At 44.3% G+C, this 7,434-nt stretch overlaps 1 long non-coding RNA gene across 1 annotated transcript in view; it reads left to right on the plus strand.

Moving 5' to 3' along the window:
* LOC110342549 overlaps window positions 1–2,437 on the plus strand; it is a 33,467-nt gene extending 31,030 nt beyond the window's left edge. Inside the window, exon 3 of the long non-coding RNA XR_005870717.1 lies at window positions 870–2,437. This is a non-coding gene — a long non-coding RNA (uncharacterized LOC110342549). The remainder of the gene's footprint in view (window positions 1–869) is intronic.
* The last annotated feature ends 4,997 nt before the right edge of the window (window positions 2,438–7,434 follow it).

Consider the following 7,434-nt stretch of genomic DNA (forward strand, 5'->3'; position numbering starts at 1 on the left):
AAGGTCTGGAAATCACGAAAGGTCAGAGCCCTCAACTCTGTGCTGATTCGGGTCACGGTTTCCTTGAGACTTCCTCCGCCTCTTCTGTGATTAGAGCCGCGCTTGCCTCGCCTCCCGCTTTTTTTTGGCAATTACGCTAATTAAGCTAATTTTTCTTTGTTCTCTCCATACGATTTGCATAAGTGGCAAATTTATATATAGTGTCCCTAATTCTCCTGTAACTGCTCTGTAATTAACAGGACGCTCAGGCTAAATATAAATAAGTGCAGAAGGAAAAACAGCCCACTGCTGAAATGCCGATAAAAGCTGGGAGAAAAGGGAGGGCAGGGAAGAAACAATTCTCAGTCCGTTCGTTCTAAACTCATTATGCTTGATTGGGTCACAGTTGGAGGATGCCAGCTAAAGGTCAGCTTCCGCTTGAGTGTCTCTCTGAGAGCCCTGTCCCCAAGAGCAATAGTGGGACAGAATTTGGGCCATTTTCTTGAAATAATAATGATGAGCAATACCACAGCCAGGGAGTTGGGTACGATTTCTAATTCTGACCAAGCAGAGTATCTAGGGTTGGGGGACATTAAAGCCAAATCCCAGAGCTCTGGACACTTTATGGTGACAGCGTAGAGGATCCTGTAGCCCCATCAGCTCCTTGTCTCTCCCACATTCTAGAAGACCCAATGATGGAGATATGCTTCAAAGTAGTATGAGATCAGGACCGAGACATCTTTCTACAAATATAAATTGTTAAGCATTGATGGGTAGCTTATACAGGAGCGCGGTGCTGATAATAAAAGCAATCCATGAATCCTGGTAGTTGTGACCCTGGAAAAAGTCCTTAGTGTGTCTCAGCCCACGTTTCTTTTATTTTCTTACAGTGAGATTGAAGAAATGGCACCGGATAGTGCAATGTCCAGCACATGCAAATCCTCAACACAATTTAGATGTTTTGCTTATCAAACTGCATAACCCAGTCTTTCCTGGGGGTTGGTGAGTGGATAAAATTGAATCTCCAACCAAAGCTTGTGAGCCTTACGTAACTCAAGAAAGACGTCTCTGGAATCCTTTCCTTTAAATTCTGGAGCCATGGCCACAGTCACTGCAGTGACAGCATCACGGTTTCATAATGCCGTTGTTTCAGAAGCATCTGTAGAGACAGCTCTGTGCTGTGTACTTGTCTCCAAGCCCGGGGAACCTGGACATGAATGAGACTCTGTTCTTTGTGGGGGAGGTGTGCTTAAATAGACATGGTAGAAAGAAGTCTGAGTCAGAGAAAGAAATGCCGGTCTCAAGTGCTCTGGGGGAGCGGAGGCCCCTCCCTGTGGTCCAAAAGCCTCTGGAGAATGTGGTGCTCAAAGCCCACAGAGGCAGTCTATCTCAATGTGGCTTGAAGATCCCTTAGGACTTGTCTAACAATCTTTTCATCTCTGCCTTTTAAAATGGGTGTTTTTGCACATATTTTATATTATACATCATATACTAGAATATGCATATGACTCATAAATAAGTAATATGCATACACAGGCATGCCCAATTGTGTGATTTTTATTTATAGTGGAGAGGAAAGCTTGTTACAGGAAGTGTTTGTTGGCATCCCATCCCCCGTGGCTGCTGACTGCTACTTGAGCTCAGGAGAGGAAGGCAGAGTTTGTTAGAATTTCAGAGCCTTGGATAAGACACGTACACTCTCTAGATCTCCTAATTGTCACTCACTGACAGAAATAAAAACGTTAAGAAAGGCAGGACAATGTACAAAATCTTCTTTGTGGTAAATAAGCAGATGTTATTTTTTTCCACTCAGGGTAAAAACCTGAGTATTTAGGACACTAATTTGAGTAGCAGTTCACACACACACACACACACACACACACACACACACACACACACACACACACACATCAATGGCAGGGTGTCTGCGAAGCAAAACCATTTGATACCTACTTCAGAAGCACAGTCCTTGCTGTTTCCTTGTTAAAAGGTGAGGTACCTACACTACATCGCTGACTCATTTGCTGAGCGACAGTCTTGGCTGCCCACTACAGACGTGGCTTCCTGTATCTCGTCACATGATAACAGATGTGGTTTGGGAATGGCTACTTTGGCTCTGTTCATTCTGCTCTGAGTGTTTTCTCATTCTGGGCCTTGCAGTCCTCATGCAGGACACACTCATCTGTAAGACCAAAGAACAAAACATGAAGCCAGGCCAAGCATTTCACTGAAAGCTCCACTCAAACACGGCTCAGACCCACTTCTCATGACGCCTTGAGTGAAGCCCCACACCTGTGGAGCAGGACCCACAGTAGGAAGGGGAGGGGACATGGTGAACCTTAACATTCTGCACTGTGTTATTTTTGATCTGGGGTCTCTGAAAAACACTCTTGTGCCTCTATTTCTCTGTTGATGTTGTCTTTAACTTCTTTAAGTGAATAAACTTTGGTGATTTGTTTTTCTTTAGTGAATTCCAAGCAGTATTTTACAGGGACCTTAAGGCTGGGCACTCTGTTAAATAAGCTATTAAGTGAAAATCATCGCCTCTTCCTAAGCTTTTAGACCACAGAATAAACTCTCTCACTCTCTCTCTCTCTCTCTCTCTCTCTCTCTCTCTCTCTCTCTCTCTCTGTCTCCCTTTCTCTCTCTCTCCCTCTCTCTTGCACATGCTCTCTCTCTCTCATCTGATTGTTAGTTAGAATACACTAGGGAATACTAATGCATAGTACTTTAAGTTAAGTTTTAGAAGAACCACCCTCCAGGATTTTAACAAAGAGAGGACATGACATTAGTTGATAGGGAGACATGGGTGAGTCTGGGAGGTAGACAGGGTGAATGTGATCAAAATACATTGCATGGAGAGAATGTATTCTCAGAAGAACTAGCAGAAGTAATATTGAAAGAAGTTGTAGTTTTAAAGATCCCCCATTAAGCAGGTACCAGAGCTATCTTGATGGAATCAGTTTTGGAGACAGAGTTGAGGAAGAGAAATGCATTCTGAACATACCATGAGATGCTGGGAGAATGATGCCAATTCTCCAGTCTAGGCTACGGCTCCATAATGGTCTGTCAACAACAACAAAAAAGGCTTTGGAAAACATCTTTTGGGTAGGATGAAATGATATGAAGAGAGAAGCCAAAATTCAACCAAGAGAATTCTGTAGTGTCATGTAGCCATCAATTGAGAACCAAGGCTATCAGAGAAACTCCCTGTAAGTATCCCTTTTCCTTCTTGGTAAACCAGAGATAATAATAGGAATGAACCACTCCAGGTCAAGTGACTAAGACAAGGCTCCAGTCCTGGAACAAAGAATAGGACAAACACTGTATATGAGCATGGTTTTTGTTGCCATCTTGATTGAATAAATAACTCTCTAGGGCATTAGTGAGGCAAGCCATTGAGTTAGTTGGTGGGGTTGTTTCCAAAGAGGATTGGCTGAGAAGGTAAGACCTGCCCTGCAAGATGGTGGTATCATCCCTTGGTCTGGAATCCCAGACAGTGACAGCAGCCCTCTCCCTACTTCCTGATCTGCCAAGCTACAAGAAGCTCACATTAGGGACAAGCCATCCCTGATACTGTCTTTCCTGATACTGTGCTGTATCCCCACATATCATGGACCACATAGATTCTTTCTCCCATGTGTCCTTCTTGTCAGAGCCATAGGGAAAGTAACTAACGCAGGCAAGCACTTCAGGGAACTAAAGACCCTACTTATAAATGCACCTATTTACAGGGAAGCATGGGAGTATGATACAGTAGCCTGGTCCTGGGGAAAGATGGGAGGTATCACATCTCTTCAGTCGGATGGTCTGAGGGAGAAGATGCCAGTTCTCAGAGAAAGACAGCAGTGTGGAAAGGACAACGTGAAGGAAAATGGCTGGTGACAGAGGGACACAGCAGTCCATGGCAGAGAAACAACCAGGGAGATGAATTACCCAGTGCCTCTCTTCAAACATCTTCTGTTTTTCTCTGCATGTTCTTTTCAATGGAGGCCAGAGAAAGCCAGCCAGAAAGACAACAAGGAGCCCTTAATACAGCTCACACAGGCAAACATGTCGGGAGGACAAGTGGGTGAGCAGTACGGACAGCCTGACTCGGAGTTTCCTCAGCTTACCTCGTGAGCCCACCTACACTGTAAAGGAACGTTTCTCCCCCTGCTTCTCAGGAGCAGGACATTTCCTGACCATGTCAGGGTTATCCATCTGGGTATTATGTAAAATAACCCAACAGGCAGAACGTGTAATGTCCCAAAAGTCAACCCCCAAATCCAAGGGTGTATACCAAAGATACACATCATGCCCCTGCCCCTTACCTGCAGAGGTTTGCCTGGGCGCACACGTTAGCACACGATTCTCGCTGCCCTCTCCACCCTTACTCCTCAAATCTCCTCTCCCTGGGGTATGCTTCCTGAGATCATCTGCCCAATAATCTACCTTCGTCCCAGACACAGTCCCACGATTTCTTCGTGAGAAATTGAGACCGAGGCGCGTGGAAAATGATCCTGATGGACAAACAGAAACTCTATAGCTTTGGGGGAAAGGGTTGTTGAAAGCTTAGTATAGAAATACCATCATGAAAACAAGTAGGAGGGACTGAGGGGACACAGAAGAAGGGAAACCAGGCCTGGGATGTCAGGTGTGGTGATGGATGGCTTCCCGAAGAGAAGTATGACTTTCTAAATCCTATCTTCCTTCAGAAAGACACAGGCCTTCTCCAAACTGAAAATTCACAGAGCCGGAAGGTGAGAACTCTGTCCCCTCTTCCTCTCTGCAGGAGAAGGCCTGATTGGAAGCCTGCTCACCACCGCGCGCACTCCCCCCGCCCCCCCGCTGTTTTGAAAGGCTCTGATATGAGGGAAAATATCCTCTCTGGGGAGCTCTTGCCCTTTCATGATTTGCCAAACACCTCCTCAGCAAGGTACCCAAAGCGCTGCCGCAGCTGATTGAGATTCAAAGCGAAAGCAGATCTAAATGAAGGGTCCAAAAGAAAAGACTGTGTTTATTCTTGCTCTCTGGCATCCCTGGCCATCTTCACCAGAGGAATTTCCACACCATGCTGACTGCCTGCCAGGCAGACTGGGAAAAGCTCCCCAGCAGGAGAGGAAGGCACACTTGTTTAAAGGAGGAAATGTCCGTGGTGCTGAACTGAAGGTGTGCGATGCCCTTCGGAGAGACTGCCCTAAACCGTCCTGGATGCACAACTCTTAATAACCCTTGTACTACCTGAGTGGGGCCAGTGTGATTTGTAAGATAAAACAAGTCTGAAAATGGAGGCTGGAACTGCAGCCCAAGCCTCTCATTTCTATGGGAAAGGGAGGTCAGAGCAAAGGAATGAAAGGCCTACACAGGGTACATGGGTAACAGACAGAACTCAGTACCCACGTCTACCCCAGTACAGAAGGAGCCACATGGTGGCTACATCCTCAAGGACCCCAGTGTCCTCCAGTGTGGAGAATTCACTATCCCATCTTGCAAAAATCAAATCCTTCATGCATTTTCCGAGTACCAATCAGGAACCTGACTCTTTATTATAGCAAAAGGTGAAACAAAAATGACAATATAAAACCCAAGTTGATCTGCCCTCAAGACACCACAATATGTCAAGGGATATGGATTTTAAAGTTAGCAAATTTATCCATCCTGGAAAGCCAGGACACCGAGAGGCAGGTCAGTACACACAAAACAGGAAGGACACAGGAGCTCCACACCTTCCATTTTCACAGTGAGTTGAAGAATGTTCTACAGAATTTCATGCCTATCCAGAACCCCAGATTGTGATCATGTCTGTAACCAGGGTCTTGGTGAGTATACATAGTTAAAATGACATCAAATTGGGTCATTATGACATCAAATGTCATTATGAGAAAGTCATGTGAGGATATTGACAAGAGAAGGTTACATGAAAACATAGGCAGGGATCAGAATAACCGAGCTACAAGGAACAGAAAGAGTTGTAGGCAGTGCCCAGAAATCACGACACAAGGATATGCTAGGTCTGTCCCTGTGGGATTTAGAGGAAGAACAGTTTTGCCCACACCTTGTAGTTTGTAGCACCTTGACACATGAGTCCCAGAAGGTTAAGACAGTCTTCAAGCTAAAAGGCTTAGTTTCTTCCTACAGTGTACAGGGAGCTGTTCAAGGACACATTGTCTTTAATGGAAGGCTGATTCATATTTCTATGTCAATCACCTACACTTTTCCCAACATTTTAGCTGATCTCAAAACATCTGTGTCATGAAACTGCTGTACAAAGTGACCAAGTTCCTACTCATGCAGAAGACAGGCCAGAAAAATTACCAAGGGAAGCTTCCAGGCAAGGTGGCCCGTAGGACAGTTCTTAGAGGAAGATGAGGAATTAACTAATCGTCAGTGACAGAAGAAGAGTCCGCGTAAGTGGGAGAAGAAGGACGTAGGCTTAGACATGAAAGCAAGGGTATGTGTTTGTGTTTGTGTTATTATGTGCGTGTATGCATGGAGGTATGTATGTAAACATGCATGTGAAATATACCAACAAGTAGTTTCTGAAACCTAAGGATTGAGAATAAGAAACCTCAGTTTGAGGTCAAATAAAAAGGGCCCCATAGGTCAATGGGGATTGGCACTATTAGGAGGTGATGGTTCGTTGGGGTAGGCGGAGCTTTGGTAGAGGAAGTGCTTCACTGGAGGAGGGCTTTGAGGTCTCAGAAGCTCAATCCAGGTCTAGTGGCTCACAGTGTCTTCTTGCTGCTTGTGGATCAGATGTAGAATTCTCAGCTACCTCTCCAGCACCATGTCTGCCTGATTCCACCATGCTTCCCACCATGATGATAGTGGACATAAAGATAAAGTTGAGGATGTAGTTCAACATCTGGGATCCACGTGGTAGAAAGAGAGAATGAACTCCCACAAGTTGATCTCTGACTTCCACATATACACTGTGGCATGCATAACTTTAATAAAAGCCTCTGACTTAAAAGATTATATGGGATTATAATATTTGTTTACATTCAAAAGAACAGTAGACTCTACTGTTATGTATTCTGTGTTGAGTATCAAAATCGTAACAATTGAGGTCAGCTTGCACATAACTTTTTGCTTTAACAAAAACTTTGCACATAGTAATTAAGAAAGAAATTCATGCCTGGTTCTGTAAACTTAACCAACTACCCATGGTTAGAGAGGTTATAGGTCCTAGAGGAGAACCTAGTACTACCATTTTCCACATTTCTAACTATGTTCTAAATATTTATCCTTATATTCACATATACAGTGGCCCTTATCCCTCATCATGTTTAACAGACAGAAGCTACTACAAGATCATACTGGGTTAGTTTGCTCATATATATGTGTCTAAATTAGAGATTCCATTGCTATGAAAACACATCATGACCACAGCAACTCTTATAAAGGAAAACATTTAATTGGGTAGCTTACAATTTCAAAGGCTTAGTCCATTATCATGGAGGGACATGATGG

The sequence above is a fragment of the Mesocricetus auratus genome, unplaced genomic scaffold (genome assembly GCF_017639785.1).
Source record: "Mesocricetus auratus isolate SY011 unplaced genomic scaffold, BCM_Maur_2.0 Super-Scaffold_100023, whole genome shotgun sequence".
Taxonomy (NCBI): domain Eukaryota; kingdom Metazoa; phylum Chordata; class Mammalia; order Rodentia; family Cricetidae; genus Mesocricetus; species Mesocricetus auratus.